This window comes from Opisthocomus hoazin, chromosome 6 (assembly GCF_030867145.1).
Source record: "Opisthocomus hoazin isolate bOpiHoa1 chromosome 6, bOpiHoa1.hap1, whole genome shotgun sequence".
NCBI lineage: Eukaryota > Metazoa > Chordata > Aves > Opisthocomiformes > Opisthocomidae > Opisthocomus > Opisthocomus hoazin.
The window spans coordinates 44,812,769-44,829,010 of record NC_134419.1 but is presented as its reverse complement, the minus strand read 5'-3'; positions in this window follow the sequence as shown (position 1 = coordinate 44,829,010).

Sequence of the window (16,242 nt, the reverse complement as noted above, 5' to 3'; positions counted from 1 at the left end):
CAGCAGGTTGATGCTCTGGTTTCATGCTTCACAAGTAAGCAAAACAAAAGAGCAGCAACAAGCCCAATGTGTAAAGTGACAAGTCACTGCTCATCTGCTTGATCAAGAAAAACCTAGTATTACCCAAAACAAATTGCTAGTATATATAACCTCTGCAAAGTGCATTTCTAGATCTACTTCTCAGTGCCCAGCAGGTCACAAGACCCTTCCCTCTCACAGAAAGGGATCAGCCTGACTTCTCTTGCTGTCTTGAGGAGGATTGATTCACAGGACCAGGAAACAGGAGCTACCAAGAGTTCCGTGATAGTCCTTATAGCAGGCCAGAGCTCCACACATGCTGCAAGCTATGGAGCAGAAGGTCAGCTCTCTTGTCGCTGCCCCACGTGTGGCAGTGGATGGGAACACCCAGGCTCGCTGGGCTGCCAGCAGCCCCTGCTGCTGGATGGGCAGCCCCTGCCTGATGTCTCCCTGAGCACCAGAGAGGGGAACATCACCTAACAGCAGCATATGGAGAAAGAAGTGGCCTGTTTGAGCGTGTAAAACCCAACTGCCTTCCTGATGCCATCTCCTTTCCACCCTACAATAAGGCAACACTTTATTAGGTTACCTGGCAAAGAGCAGCTTACTCAACACAAGGGCAATTAGCTTAAATTTTTTCTGAGTAGGAGCTTAAACCAGCATTTGTTAGCAACCTCTAAAATTGAAGTTGGGTCCTTGTTGCAGCATCCTGACAGGAGGTTCAGTGCAGTAACAAACAGAACAGTGCTGCTTACTTACTGCACGTGCCTCCAGTGACCAGCCAGCCTGCTGCTCCCACTGGCAGGGTAGCAGGGGAACAGGTATTCGGGACTTCAGCTACCAACTCAGGATGAAGCTGAAAAACTGACATATATCAACAAGATTTCCCACTTTCTTAACTCCAAAGGGAGAAAGGGACTTAGCTGAAGCAGCGCGCTTGCCTTGTCATAGCACTCCTCCGCCCTCAGATCACAATTCAAGCAAGCAGCCTGGGTTTACAGTAAAGTCTGTAGCAATTACTTAACTGCTGCTCTGAAAAATAGGGACCCTTTGCCTCTTTTGGCCCTGTTACTGTCTTTCTGACAGAAGACTTCCTAACAGGAGAGGAGACCTGACGTCTTCATTTCTTTTCATTCATGAAATACTGCTAAGGGTAAACGCCTTTAATAGAAATTACATGTTATCGCCAGCATGACCGAATATCATAGACAACGCCTAATACTGTGTCCTGTAACAAGCTATGGATCTGAGCTGTATCACATCTACTTGTGCTAACACTTGTCATGGAGACAACTTAGGAAGATGGAGAGGATTTAAAACAAATCACACAAAAATCTAGCAAAATAACAATCAGTAATAAACCGGCTGCAGCCCAGCTCTCAAACTCCTTTCAAGGAATGTGTAAAACTGGTCGAGGCTTTCAGCCTGTTACGCACAAACCCTCTTCCCAGGCAAGCCCAGCAGGCCCTCACCCAGAGCTTTGCTCAAAGGCCAAGGAGCAGAACGGGAGCTCACTGCAGCCTCAGACATATGGAAGGAAACTGCTTCACTGTCCAAACTAAAAAGCTGCAGAGACATGATGTTGATGTTAAAACAATACTTTCTAACAGAGATCAGTTAAAAGAAAGATTTTAGCAAATCTGTATTGTCCAGGTGAATACGAAAAGGTGTTCCCTCAAACAGGGAGTGCATGTGGAGTGGCTGGGCTCAGCAACATCCACCCACTCAGCCAAAATACATCACTGAAGTCAGAGCCATTCCTCAAACTGTTTGACAAAACCACCTCTCTTCCACGCTGCTGAGCGGGTGACTCGCTCTGGAGCCTTAAGCTTTTTCTGAAGGAGAGGTTCAGACTGATGGTGCGAGGCTCCAGGCCAGTCATCACTCTGCAAATGCCATTTCCCAAGAAGCAACGCATGAGCGTATGCTGGCCTGTTTCCACCTCAGATTTATTACACTCTAGGGAGAATAAATCTTAATATGTAAGAAAAAAAAGAATCAATGTAAACTCATTACAATCGTATGGTTTATGAACTTAGTTTTAGAAGTTGGTCAAAGTATCAGAGCCCTTTTCTTGGTTAAGTTGTTTCCTTTTTTCACCCCAAATATGCCAGTGATTCCACTAACAAGAAATCAGAGAAGACAGTAAAGTTAGTCAAAAGAGTACATCCTTCTTTCTGACATAAGAGCTTTAGTAAGGCAAATTATTTCCTGAATATTGCAAAAGAATTAACAGTATTGTTATTTCTTATGTGAAAGAGTTATATTTGCCCGCTATTTACTAGTCACAATATTTATTCCAAACTTTCACAGACACACAGTTGAAGGTGCAACACAGATACTGATGGAGGAATAACCATAAGCCACAGCTTTTCCTTACTACCTTACATGCCACGAGAGGCACCATTCCTGCCCCAGCACTCTGGCAAGAGGCACCAGGCACCCTGCGTTGCTGCTCGGGGATCACCAGAGGTTTGGTGTGGAGAAGCGAGCCTCAACCAGGTAAAGAGGAGAACCACTTGCAGATCTGAGCACAGTTACAGCTCTTCCAGCCATATTTCTAGATTTTCCTCCTAAACGGATGCCAGAGGGATGCCTGTTATCCAAGGCAAATGCAGCAATTTCTGCATCAGAAAGCACTTCAGAGCTGCACCATATTTGTAACAAAAACAAAAAGAAAGAAACCTCTGACCAGAAACAACTTGGCCTCCTCAGAAATACTCATCCTTAACTCCTACAATGTATTTTTCACACTGTGTTATACCAAACCAACAAGCTTAGAAAGAAGAAATGGAGGGAGTGTGGGGGGGTGCACCATTCTGTTCGTACATTTTATTCAGTGCATAGTGTTTTCTACAGTTGCAGCACCATATTCTGAAAGAAGAAAGGCAGTAGAAGTATTCTCAGCCTCCAAGGAAGCTTAGGTTAAAGAGCCCTCTACTGAAACCTGTGTTTTCTCACAAGTTTGCTTCTCCACATCTCAGAAGAGTTGCATCAATTATTCAAGCTGTAATATCATAACCTCCCTCCGTACTGTCAAACGGTCAAATCCTGGAGGTATCCACTGGTTTTATTTAAAATGTTTTCTCTTTCTCCTGGCAGTAACAGTGCTTACTATGACTGAACTCTTAATGACCCAATATAATCAGGGAACAGTCTTCAAGGCCTACTTCTAGTTAACTAAGCTTACAAATTTGCATGCACTTTGGTGTTCTTCAGGCAAAGAAGAACACTATGCAGTTCTTCCTCCAAAAATTTTACAGCACATATAACTCCAATCACTTTACTTGGAACAGAAAAAAAGTCATGGGGTAGAAGAGTGGATGGTTCCAAATTTTACAGAATATTAGTATAAATTCTTTTCAGTACAAAACTCAAGGTAAAAAAAGCAGAATTGAAAAAGATTGAAAAAGTAAATTGCATGCAAACTTTCCACTAATGGCAACTGTAGAATGAAGCACAATTATCTGACACAAAGAAGGTTCAGAGGACAAAAGAATGAATTGGGTGGACATGAGAAATTGAAGGAAAGACAAATTCGGAACTGATGTCAGGCCACATATTTTAATTGCGGAACTGCATGCCAGACATTAACACAGAGCTGAGGTCATTCAGAGAATGATCAAAGGGCACTTGGGGGACATTGGGCACTGGGGTGCAGCAACTTTCTACAGAGAATCTTACTAGTGTGTACTTACTCGTACTATTCTTGTGTTATTTGAAATAGCTAGCATGAACTGTGGTGCTCCTTGGTGGGGGGGTGGGAGGGAGGAAAAAAAAACACACGCAGAAAGAAAGGAAATAGTCATACTGTCGAGTTCGTCAATCATAAGCAAGAAAAACCATAGACATTCAAAACAAACTGCCCCTTCAGACCCGAGGTCACCTTGTCAATATCAATCTTCCCATTTTGATGCACATTAGGAGCTATTGGAGTGTCCCCTTTTATCCTATGACTGTGAGTTGACCTTACTGACACTACCGAGTACAATATGGTCATTTAAGGATGTAGTAATTATTGGTAACTGCACTAACTAAGTTAGTAGCCCACAGGACATCATTGCTTTGGCTTGTATTGCCACCTGGCCTCTATTTTTAAGGGATTTCTTCTAATTTCACATGTCTTGAGTAAAACTATTCACATCAGTCTTTTATTTACGGCTATTTTCCAGTGGAATCCCGTGACAATTTGCACTAAAAAAGTAGTATTTTTTCACCTAAAAAAAAACAAACCTGTTGCTTTACGGATTTTAATTAAGCCTATAAAAGCTCATACTACACAAACCTTCTAGTTTTCCAACCTTATCATAGCACCATTCTGCCTTCTCTACCTTTAAACATTACATCAAGACACTGATGGAAGAAATGCTGCACTAGTACTATCTTGCCATTTGTAAAAGAGCTGACTGGAGAGAAAGGCACATCTGTGAAGCGTTACTGAGAGTATAATATACATGCCCATTACACCATGATGCAATAAGCTTACTAAACTTCAGCTCTTTAGCAGAAGCACTGAGATCACCTGCATGCAGGGAAGCACTAGTTCAATGACCTTCATTTAGTTAAAACAATGTCTGTAGGACCCACTTATCAGTTTAAAGCAGGGAAAGAAATGAAGTCTATTCAATAACAATTTATGAATCCATGTACAAAACTTTAGTAAGAGAGGCTTAAAACGTGGTTTAAAAATACCCAAAACAGTTCACTGTGACTGTGTGTTGCTTTGTATGAACCTCTTGATTGCAAACAGCAGTTCTCAAAAGGGAATACTTCATCTGCACTGCTACCTTCAGCATCGTGTTAAAATGCTCCTTGTTGTCTCATGTTCTCCCGACAAAAAGACTTGCAAATGAATCAAACAAGACCTCTGTCTAAATACAGCAGAGGAACAACCACATCTGGGCCAAGAATGAGACCTCCTGCCACGTGCATCGCAGCCTGTCACTACAGAGGTGACACAGCACCCACCCCAGCACCTTCGACGTGCACCAGCTCGTCAGAACTGAATTGCAGCACCCTTCCTCCAGAACAGCACTCCACTTCCAAAGTGAATCAAATGGTAAACCAGCCTGTCTCCAAGACTCGAGATGGGGAAGGGCAGGTGCCTAAAATATGTATACATGCTCCTTTTCGCATGGCTTCTGAGCAGCTGCAGCTTTAGAGCCCAAGATGTGGCCTTGCTGGGAGGACACCAATCAACCTGGGCATGCACGCCGGCTGCTGCACCACTGCCAAACACAAGCCACAGCGCTTCCTTGTGCGGCAGCTTCCTTCAGTCTGAAATCACCTTTACTGATTTACTGATGAAGATATATAATGTGATCACCACAGAGATGACTTTTCGTTAAAAGGAAAAAAAAAAAAAATCAATAGTAGCTTGGGCTGGAAAGGGACCTTGGAATTGATTTGGAGATGACATACTGGGCTTAGGCCCAAAGCAAAGATCCTGGCCAAACAGAGTCTAATGCTTTTAGAGTTCATTTAAAGATGACCCCAAATTAAATTTCCAATTGTAGGGGCCTAATTCACTCCAGACTGTTTAGAAACACTGCTAAGCAGAAAAAAAAAAAAAAAATCCCAACACAAATATCCTTCTGAGGTTTTGGAGTTCAACTTTGTAATTTTTTAATCAGACCTTGTATATTCTTCCATGCTTGTTCACTTCTGTTGCTATAGGTTGTCGCACCCTGTTAACCCGGAGGGTCAATGAGGAGGGAAGCTTCTCTGACAGCTTGCAAACACTACTATCTTCTTCACACTGTTTCTATTCAGCACTACTTCTGCCATAGACACACCCACATTTTTAAAGCTATTTCTTTCCCCCCCCAAAAAAAATAGAAAAAAGTGTAACAAGGAGAAGGCACAACACTCCACCTATTTAAACTAAGCACCCAAAAATATCTAACCTTGTTTTGCCATATCACAAGCCAGACCTGAGAAGTCGCCTGGCTTTAGAGATTGCCATACACTCATCCCTCAAGGCTGCAGCAGTCCCATCACATCAGATTCTTCTGCAGCGCAGTCTTACCTGCAAACTGTGCCAGCAGCGTTTGCTTCGCAACTGTGTCAAAAGCGAGAAAAAAACCGGGCGCTGATGACCCATCAAAAGGTCACTGAACCTGGCCCAGCTGTGAAATGCCGCTATATACATTCAGGAAAGGATACGGAGCACCAGAAATGCAGCGGTGATGAAAAACACATTCATCTGCTCCTCAGAGTATTTCAGCAGCTCCAGCAGCCTCAGCAGTAACTTTGCACAGTTCTCAATGCCAAAGTCCTAAAGCATCACACTACAGAGTTGAGGGTGGTGGGGTGAGCAGGGAGGGAGGAGAAGGGGAAACAAAGGTGAAAAACTCTTCTTTAAAGTGAGTCATACTCACTTTGACTGTGGCTTCAGCTCTGACTTGACAAACAATTAATGCTAGATTTTTCACACTGCCACTCCTTTGGCAGAACATATTTAAGCCAATACAAAACACAGATCGGATTTCAAATTAGCAAGATCACCAGTGAATTATAGGATGAGAATGACAGCAAGTCTGTGCTGGCACCAGGCTTCAGCGTGCCACCTGGTATTCCAGATTGCACCGATCCCAGCCTGTGCTGATCCCCACCACCTGGTGCATTGCAAAATGCCTCTTCTGCAGCACTGCAAGGCTTTCTGAGCAGCCCTCTTGGAGGGAGAGCCCTTCTGTTTCCAAGGTCACCCACAATTCCAAGAAACAGCCTTGCAGAAAGGCTGCTTGGCTGGATCAGACCTTCATTTGCATCTCGGCACTGCAAGAGCTGTACACTATTTTAGCCTGCCGACTGACCAATGCTCCCGACACTGCGCTCGTTCTTATGCCCAGGACTACTTTCTCATGCCCATTCTGCTCCATGAAAGCAGCTATACCCCCCCTGGACACAATCCACAGCGAACACCCCCACTCCAAAACAGCACACGTGCTTCTGCGCAGACCAGCTTCTCCTTGCTGCTTCAGCGCTATCGCAACTTCACTGCACACAGCATTGAGCATCAGTTCTCCACCAGAAAAGCAGTGAAGGTGGTCATCGTGCCCTCACAGCTCAACAGATAAATAACTCCTGCAGACCATCTGCTTTTCTCCCCTGTTGAGCCAGTTTATGCATCAGCTCGTTGTTCCCAGTTGTGGCCAGCCTGTGAAGTGGACCATACCCAGACCATGCCCAGCACACACCTTAGCAAGACCTGCTGTCTGCCGAGTTGAGGGCGTCTTGTTCTGTATCATCCGACAAAGAAACAGAACTTCTCAAATGTGAGCAACTTTGCTACGCCAGAGACTACCCAGGGGAAGCTCTGTTGCTATATTTAGCTACAGATAATTTTGTAAGTGCGTATCATGAAATGATCAGCTGTGTACCCAAAAAGGTCAGATGTCTGATCTATGTTGATGAGCAGAGGAGAATCATGCAAGGGCCCAGCCCAGCTTCCCCACAGAAACCTGTTTTAACAAGAACAGGTTACCACCATTGCTGCACACAGGCAGCTCTGCATTGCTATTTATCTTCGTTAAAACTGACAGCACAAAGCTCCAACGGTGAGGGCTAAAGAAAAATGAACAGAGGCTGCAAGTCTCGGCCAGGGCCCCTCCAGGAGCCCTCACAGGGACACAGCATACAGTACCTGATGTTCCAGCCCTTGCCACCCCCCAGGGACACACAGCCAGCTGGAGCCCACGCTAGAACACAAGGCTCAGCAAGCAGCACTATGTACAGAACGGGCCCAGCCCACCCCTCCCCTGGCACTGCACATAGCAAGTACCAGGACTGATGCAAAATTCATTACAACAGCAACATACCTGGGTTAGGAAACCTTTTTCTTACGTAGCCAGTGGTTCCTAAGGAGCCTTCCAGCAACACTAGGGACTCAGCAGTGCAAAGGAACCTTCTTAGTTCTCTGGTTTCACCACCATTCTCCAAGGGCAGCAGCTTTCATGACCGTGCTCAACCTTTATATAGACCAGCTTCAGCCAGCCAACACAGCTTTGATGCTGAACACCTGCAAAACAAGGTGTAGCAGATCAGCTATCACTCACCTGAATTAGAAAAGCCAGCTTCTCACCTGTTAGATCCCAGAGGCCTAGCACATTATCTAGCCCCGGCATAACGATGGGGAGGGGAGCCAGGGGGCTGTCAGGAACATGCAGAGCCTGCCTGTGTGAGGTGACAGCACACCAGCTGAGCTCCTCAGCCAAAACAAGCACAAGAGAGCAAAAAGTGACTTGTAACAATATTGGTGGAAGGTCTGGTTGTATACTGGAGAACAAAAAAGATACGTGAACTGAATAAAACCTGCCAAAATAAAGTTAAATCATCGTGATTTACCCCTCCCCCCCTACACACACATTTTCACTGATAGGATAAAGATATATTGAATTACTCCTTTGCGTCTGACAACTACAATGTTCTAATCCAGTATCAGGAACAGTAAAGCACATTGTCATGCCATTGCTCTGTTTCCCACCTTGGCAAAAGGAGATAATTTATGATCCCTCTGCCATCAGAGCAGCTTAGATGCTTCTTACACTAGCGTGTAAAAAAACATCAAGACTCTTAGAGCGCAGGTAGAATGAAAATGCAAAATATATTAACTCCCCACATTAGCTATGGCTGGAAGGAAAATAGGAGGCTTAGCAGTGTAATTGTTTTACTCAGGATGGCAAATTATCCATTCCAAAAGGTAACTAGTGGCACGAAAATAATAAGTGAATGTTAGAGGGCATTAGCAGAGGTGCAAGAATTTCCTACCATTAACAGTGCTAGTTTATGCTCTGAAGTTTACAGCAGATTAGCCATACCTTTCTAAAGCTTATCAACAGTTCGATCGCTAGAAATTTAACCTTGAACCCTAAAATATTGGCATCTCTGCCATTTCATAATAACAAACCTTAAATGAGATAAACTAATACTTTCCTGTAGTGGTTAGGAAAAAAACCCACCTATTCAAATCATGCAACGGTAGCTTCAAAGGCAAAAGTCCACTTATCCTTCCCTCTCCTAATATATGCTCATTTGCCTCAGTGAGAATATTATCATCCAAGAGTAGCCAGATCTGCTTCACCTGCTCCAATGCAGTGGAGGGGCTGCTGCGCAGTCCCAGCAGAACGCCTGGTCCCACCAGCTGCCCTCCGTCGCCGGAGTATGCTCCAGCCCGTGGCACGGACCTGCGTTTGGGGGCCCACTCACACCAGCGACGTGAAGGAGCAGGGAAGGCTCCCAGAGAACGTGTTACAAGTTTGAACGGAGTGAGTTACGTGATGCTGTGAAACACTCAAAGAGAAATCACTTCTGCGCTGGGGGTGCAAGAGGCTGGGTTGGGCCCTGCTTTACTCAATTAGGTATAGCTAAATGAAGGGCGTATTTCCCTAATGAGGCCTTTCACCCCTGTAACAACGTGATGAATTATGTTTAAGATATATTTCAGTTCACCACTTAAGAAGATTAAAACGGCATCTTTTAGTTTTCCAGAAGTGAAAGGCTGGTTCGCTTATCTTTCCCACTTGCAAAGCCTCTGGGACTATCAGGCATCACTCCATCTGGGAGACAAAAATCTGCGCTTCCAGCTGAGACTATAACCCGAAGTATTGAACAAATGTCCTCCTCCTTTCGACATAATAGAATTTCCCAGTGAGCTAATTGTTTTTACTTCTTTCATCTCCCTAAATGAGGTCAATGGCAAGGGCAAAGAAGAGAGAATTAGCTGTAAGTGTTCTTGGCTTCAAAGCAAGAGGAGATAGAGCTTCCAGATTTTGGGGAGTGCCGTACAAGGTTTATAAAGCACTGTGGGACCTTCTAAATATCTGAACTTAGAATTGCTTCAGCTTACAGAATCACAGAATGATAGGGGTCGGAAGGGACCTCTGCGGGTCATCCAGTCCAACCCCCCTGCCAAAGCAGGGTCTCCTACAGCAGGTTGCACAGGACCCTTAGGATGAGGCTTGCCTGCACTGCCCAAGGATTTACGCTTTCTACTCTGCCGTTACAGTTTGGCAATGCCACTCATGGGTCAATGACGGCCTTAATTCATGCTGTCCCTCCAGCAGCGACCGGCTCTTGTCCACAGCTCTGAAAGCACTTTGCAAAAAGACATGAAACTTCACAACAAATGCGGAGGCAGGCAATTACCACAGTGCGTGTCAGTGCCTGATCCTCACTACCACCTGCCCGCAGCGACAGAGCTGAACGGCACCTCCTGCCCAGCAGCCCCGCACTGGGGGAGTCGAGCCAGGCAAGGCAGAGCCGTAACGGTGCAGATCGGTGCCTGCGGATGTACACCAACATCAGGCTTGCGGAAAGGAAAACTGAACTACCAGCAAAGACACCAATGGCAGGATTCAAACCTGACTCTCGGGAGAAAAGTGGGTCCTTTGGCTTTCTCTCTCAAAGCAGCAACGATTCTCTGAGATCTGGCCTTTAGTCCTCCTCACCTCCCCCCTCCTCCCACCACAGCCACATATCCTAAATCAAGGCTTTCCACTGTGTCCTACTGCAGTTTCCCCTGGTGAGCTTTGAATAGAGTTCAGCAGCAAATTAATTGCTTCTCCACCTGTACAAGCAGAAGTCTGTAGGTGCCTGTCTCAGGCCACCACTCCTGATCCTTGTTAATTATTCTGCCTTTGATAACTATGCTATAAAATATTTTCCTGGGACACTAATGGGTTCTATAAGGTTTTTATGTGTCTTTGTTTTCTTCAATACAGGAGAGGCCTATTCAGAGACAAGGTATCTCCTAGACATCTCTAAAAAACTAAGGGTTTCTTTCCATTACCTCTTTTCTTTCCTTCCTTGAAAATCATCAGCATAACCCAGTGCACTGTGAATTAAACCACACAGTCACAAGTATTTTCATATGTTACTGTTTTACGTCTCCTGTGTGTCCTTGTCCTTCTTCGCTTATACAAAACATGTCCTGGAATCGTTTTTATAGAATACAGCCAAAATGGAGCAGAAGGCAGGTCCTTTGTGTAGGATAGGCACCTGCCATCAGGTGATTTACAACAGGAAGGAGAGCTGAGGGAACGAGGGCCAAGGGATCTGATACCATTCACTGCCAGGGACACAACAGCACCTGGACCTGAGTGGTTCTCGAAAAACAGCAGTTGCCTTAATCAGTATTACAAGAAAGTTTCAAAAAATATGTTTACTCAGAAACATTATTTCACAGCAACTCTCCTTTGAACCCTGTGACTGTTGAGACATATATATGTCTGGTTTGACTCCTAAGCTTTTCATTCCAGCTGCTAACACTTAGGTAAATCTACACTGGTACACATGTTTTTTTCATCATTACATACAGCAAGCTTATAAATAGAGCATTACTGTGCACAGAGTGACGACTTGCTGTTACAGTAAAGATTCTACACCTACTTTCACAGAGTTTCTTCCCGTATTTTGGGAACAGCTAGAACTTAAAAAAATCATGCTGCTAGTATAAGCAGCAAGAGCAAAACTTCACTTCCCCAACAGAAAGATTAAAAACAAAAGCCGACCTCAACTTTGTGCATGGGACAACGAGCACATCCTATATTTGTTCATCTCTGAGTCCCAGCCCTACAAGTCCAGCAGTCCGAAAGCCGGTGGCACAAGGTGAAGCCTCTGGCGCGCTCAGAGCTAGTGCAGAATCTGCTTTAGAGCTCTCAGGGTCACGCTGGTTCATAACCGCCCAAGCACAAGGCAAGGGGGAGAAGTCAGAGCAGGGCTGAGGCTTTGGGAGGCGTCGGGGAGGTTATGACCTCACCAGACCTGGCTCCTGCCAGCCTTGTGCCAGCCAGCACCGCTGCAGGGCAGGCGGGAGGGAGGGAGGGAGGGAGGGAGGGAGGCTCTCATCTCCCAGGCACCCAAACAGCCAACACGTGGAAACGCTTTTACACCTTCCCAAATGGGGCAAGACAAAACTCAGTGCTGGAAGTCTCAGCAGTTTGCTGTTCCTCCCTAAATGCCAACGCTAAAGCTGTACAAATCACTTTCGCATTTTGGAAAGATGCTTTTTAAGCCAACCTCCGATTTTTGTGGAGCTTGCAGAGACCACCTCTCGAGAGACAGAAGAGACCTAGCAGGCGCTACGGCTCTCCAAACACATGCGGTACCCTGTCCTCAGGGACTGGCCCCCATTAACCAAAAGCTACAATACAAGTAAGGTCAATAGTAGCACAACGTCCAACATTTGTAAATGGATTCTGCAAAGCAAAATTGTTATGGGAATCTTCCTGACACATCTACATATGTTTTCACCGCATTATTGCCAGAAAGGACACCTTATAGAATATAAAACTACCCCAAAACATATGCAGCTCAACTCTGGGAGTAATTTTTGAAAGTCTGTTCCTTCCTGGATGTGAGCAAAGGTTATTATGTGTCTAGAACAGACACAGTCTAGACAGATGGAGCATCATGGGGGGAGGCGGACTGAGCTCAAGATCTGTTTGTTTCCTGAAGAGTCTTTTGTAATGAACTTTGTAAAAGCTTTTTTGTAAATCCAAGTGAATTAAATTGCTTTATATAGCACTGGGATAAACAACTTATTGACAATTAGATTTTTTAAAATTACTTAAACAATGAACATTGGAAACAAGATGAATAAGCAGGAAAATTTTGATAAAATAATTTAAAAATACACACATTCCAGTAGGCTGGAAATTAATTCTCTTCCAAAACAATGTTTTTAATTTAAATCACACAAGCAATCCCATCAAAGTCAGGATTTTAATATTTTCAGGAATAAAGATCTAAATCTTTTCAAGCTATGACCAGTGTCAGATCACAGAATCATCTATCAAGATTCTCAATCATCCATCTCTTTACCTGCGTTGATTACTGTCTGTAATGAACAATGTGCTCTAGAAATTATTGCATGACCCAAAGACTTCTGAATCTTCAGCAGTCTGCAGCCTTGTAAGATTTGCAGTCTCTCTTGCTAATTTTTGAAAGGGCATATAGCACTACGAACACGTGCTGAAAACTTGTGTGTAAAGGAGAATTCCTGTAACATAGCTGTGGTTTTGTCTGGCATCTGATATATATTAAAAAAAAAAAAAAAAAAAAAGAAAAAGAAAAAAGCAAACAAAAGCAAAGCAAGGAACTTATGGTCTTACAGCCAAACCAGAGCAAGAGAAGACCCGAGACAATCTTAGCAGGCCTGATAAGACTGAACTGATGTTCAGCCACAGACAACGTTTTTTTAACCTACCTTTGTATCACTAAACCTCGTTGTGGCACAAAAGCCACATTTTTCCTCAGGCACTGAAACACCTTTGCTTTGGTGCAAATCCCAGAGGGAAAATACGAGCATGTTTCAACTCAGCCCCAACCATAACATATCCACTTCCTAGCCCGCTTCGTCTCTGGCACAGTGGATCTACCCCTTCCCCTATCCATATGGAAGGAGCTCCAGCAAGGTACAGGAATGGGTTCATGATCACTCTTGTAGCTCTCTCCCACGACATGGCAGTGGGACTTCTGTCTCGAGGTCCTACCGACTGTTTCTCCTGGGGAAACAAGAAAAATACTTGTTCAGACAATTCAAAGTAAAAACCTACTGCAAATACACAATTTGTATTGGAGTTAACTTTTGACTTAGCCAGTCTTTACCTTGTTTTGCTTACATTCAGGCTATAATTTTCTCCTACATGAAAAAACTCTTGGGAACTCTTTCACAGATATTATCCACAGATAATTTAAAAAGAAGCTTAAATGGCAACTTGTTTATACCGCAAAAGGTGAAATTAGCAAGTGGATGATACTGTAAATTATTCAACTAGCTTTTAATATTTAATTTCTATGGATCATAAGTTTGTTTTGTAGTTCCTATGAAATCTGCCCTTAATAGTAAGTAAAAAATAATTATAATAGCATTCTTCAGACATCTGTGTTTGAACAGTGATTGCACTGAGCATGAGGGGCTGCGGCCACAGTTTAATGAGGTAGTAAAAGCTAAAACTGGTGTTTTCCCCACTCCTCTGCCTCCCCATGAGTTTTCGCTAAAGCAGATGACACCCTGAGTTGCGCCACACTGCAAACTGGAGCAGAGAACTGAACTGAGTCAAAAGTACCTCCCCTGTTTTTCCCTTCAGACACCACTGATGAAGGAATCCAGCAGCATTCTCTTGGGATTACTATGCAAATGCCCATGTCCTGAGGCCACAGTCTGAAACCCTGATTTCGCACCGCGGAAATCTGGCATATACCAACAGCAATTCAAAGCCAAAGAGCCAGGCGCTCCAGACCGCATCATCACAGATGACCCGTCTTGGGTTCACTGCTAAGTTATCTTGCCACCAAGCAGGCTTCCAGTACAATAGTCTTCCAGTGTAGGAATTTAAGAACCTCCAACATAGGAAAAAATCACCCAGAGGAAAAAAAAAATGCAAAGACAAAATGAATCCAACTATACCCAGCAATATCTTGGGGAAAAAGAAATAGATAAAGGAAAAAGTTGTGGATAGTTCTTTATCTGTTTTTATACAATCAACATAGAAATTCTTTATCATCCCCTACATTATAAGCAACTCAACATTTTTAGTACTATATAGAAGCAAATATATTTTTTGTACTAAAGAGAACTAATTTTAACCTATTTCCTCTGTTTCCTCCATTTGGGCAACTGCTTAATCCATTGATCTTCCATGCATTTCCATTTTCTCCACCTATACATTTCTTATAATTGGAATGAGCTACTCTATTAAGCTTCTTAATAGATTCTGTGTTTTCAAAACCCAGTAACTTCAGGACAATACATTAAAATAGACAACAAATTAAGCTTGGTGTTTGCGAATGCGAGGCTCCATCAACAGCGACCTTTTAAGCTACAGCAAGGATGCTGTTTAAAATTGGTTGCAGAGAAACCAGTGTCCAATATGTCTAATTGCATTCGTTTGTGTCAATGCTACAACACCCTGAGACTCTTTGCAAGCAATTTGTCGGTGGCCAGGAATAGATTCCACTCCTGACGTGAAACAGTGATGGCCATGTGCAGATGTCAATGAATTCTTTTAGAGCTGCGAGTCCATAACGGTTGTGAAAAGAACAGGATTTAGCTGCATCCTCTAGCAGAGACACAGCCTAGTTTGAGCGATGAAGTCAAGACAGGCCTTAGCTTTGTATATGCAAGCCTCATTGAGCACTATGCACAGCACAAAAGTATTCTGACAGTCTAACGTAGTTATTTTAATTATATCAATTGGATCCAATAACTATGCCACAATATCACATTAATTTAGCTTGCAATACAATGTGAACGGAGGTTTTATTTGCAAACAATTACAAAGATGTAATTCCATTTTAAAATAGCAAATGATATAAAATAATTCTCTCAAAGCTAGTTAGCCCTGGTATGATTCGTACCTCCTCCCACAGTTATACAGCCAGCTACCTTCACATATATTTTATACCACCTCTTAAATCAATCAGAGAGGAGTTTTCCACCACAAGTAAAGAACACGGTGACCCGACAAGGTTGTGGGGCGAAGCCTGGAACACAGAATGAGCAACCGAAGCCAGGGGATGGGGATGCCCAGACAGACACTTTGCAAACCGCCGGAGCGGGCATTTGCCGGGTACCCAACCCACAACCCAGGCTCTAGGACAGGCCACGAGACTGCATCTGCTCCAGTACGTGTATCACCAACTCCAGCTTTGAATCACACCGAAGCGACACTAAGAGTTAGCAGGAATGAGGTCTAATCCTTGTAAAATTAATTCAGGTAGGTAGTCCAAAATGGAAAATATTCTTCATCCAGCTTTCTGCTTCCTAGGAAAGGTTTTATTTAAAAAGTCAGCTCCTAGCTGCTCTTCGCCTAGCATTAACCTTTGCTAACCCTTTGCAGACAGCACTGTGGGCAACAGACCCGTGTCAGCAACACAACTGCCCGCTTCCTCGTGCCCCATCACACCCTCACATCTCACCTGTTTTTAATTCTAATTCAAAGCCGTGTATGGCCTGTTTCTTTGCCACTGCAGTTTCTCTCTCAGGTTGCACACTTCTGCAGCCTTGTAGGTTGAATCATTGCTGTCAAAACGCCCTTCCTCACACGGGCAATCAGCATCCTCTCCTGAGTTAAATATTTTGGGAAAGAGTTCGTTTTGCAATATCCCGCCTGGAAGACCCATACGGTGCCTCCTAGCAGCAGGCTACTACTTTTTTTTCTACTTTAACATGGAAATCATTGAACAAAAGGCTTTGCTTTTCTCACAGTTTTTCATGTTTTC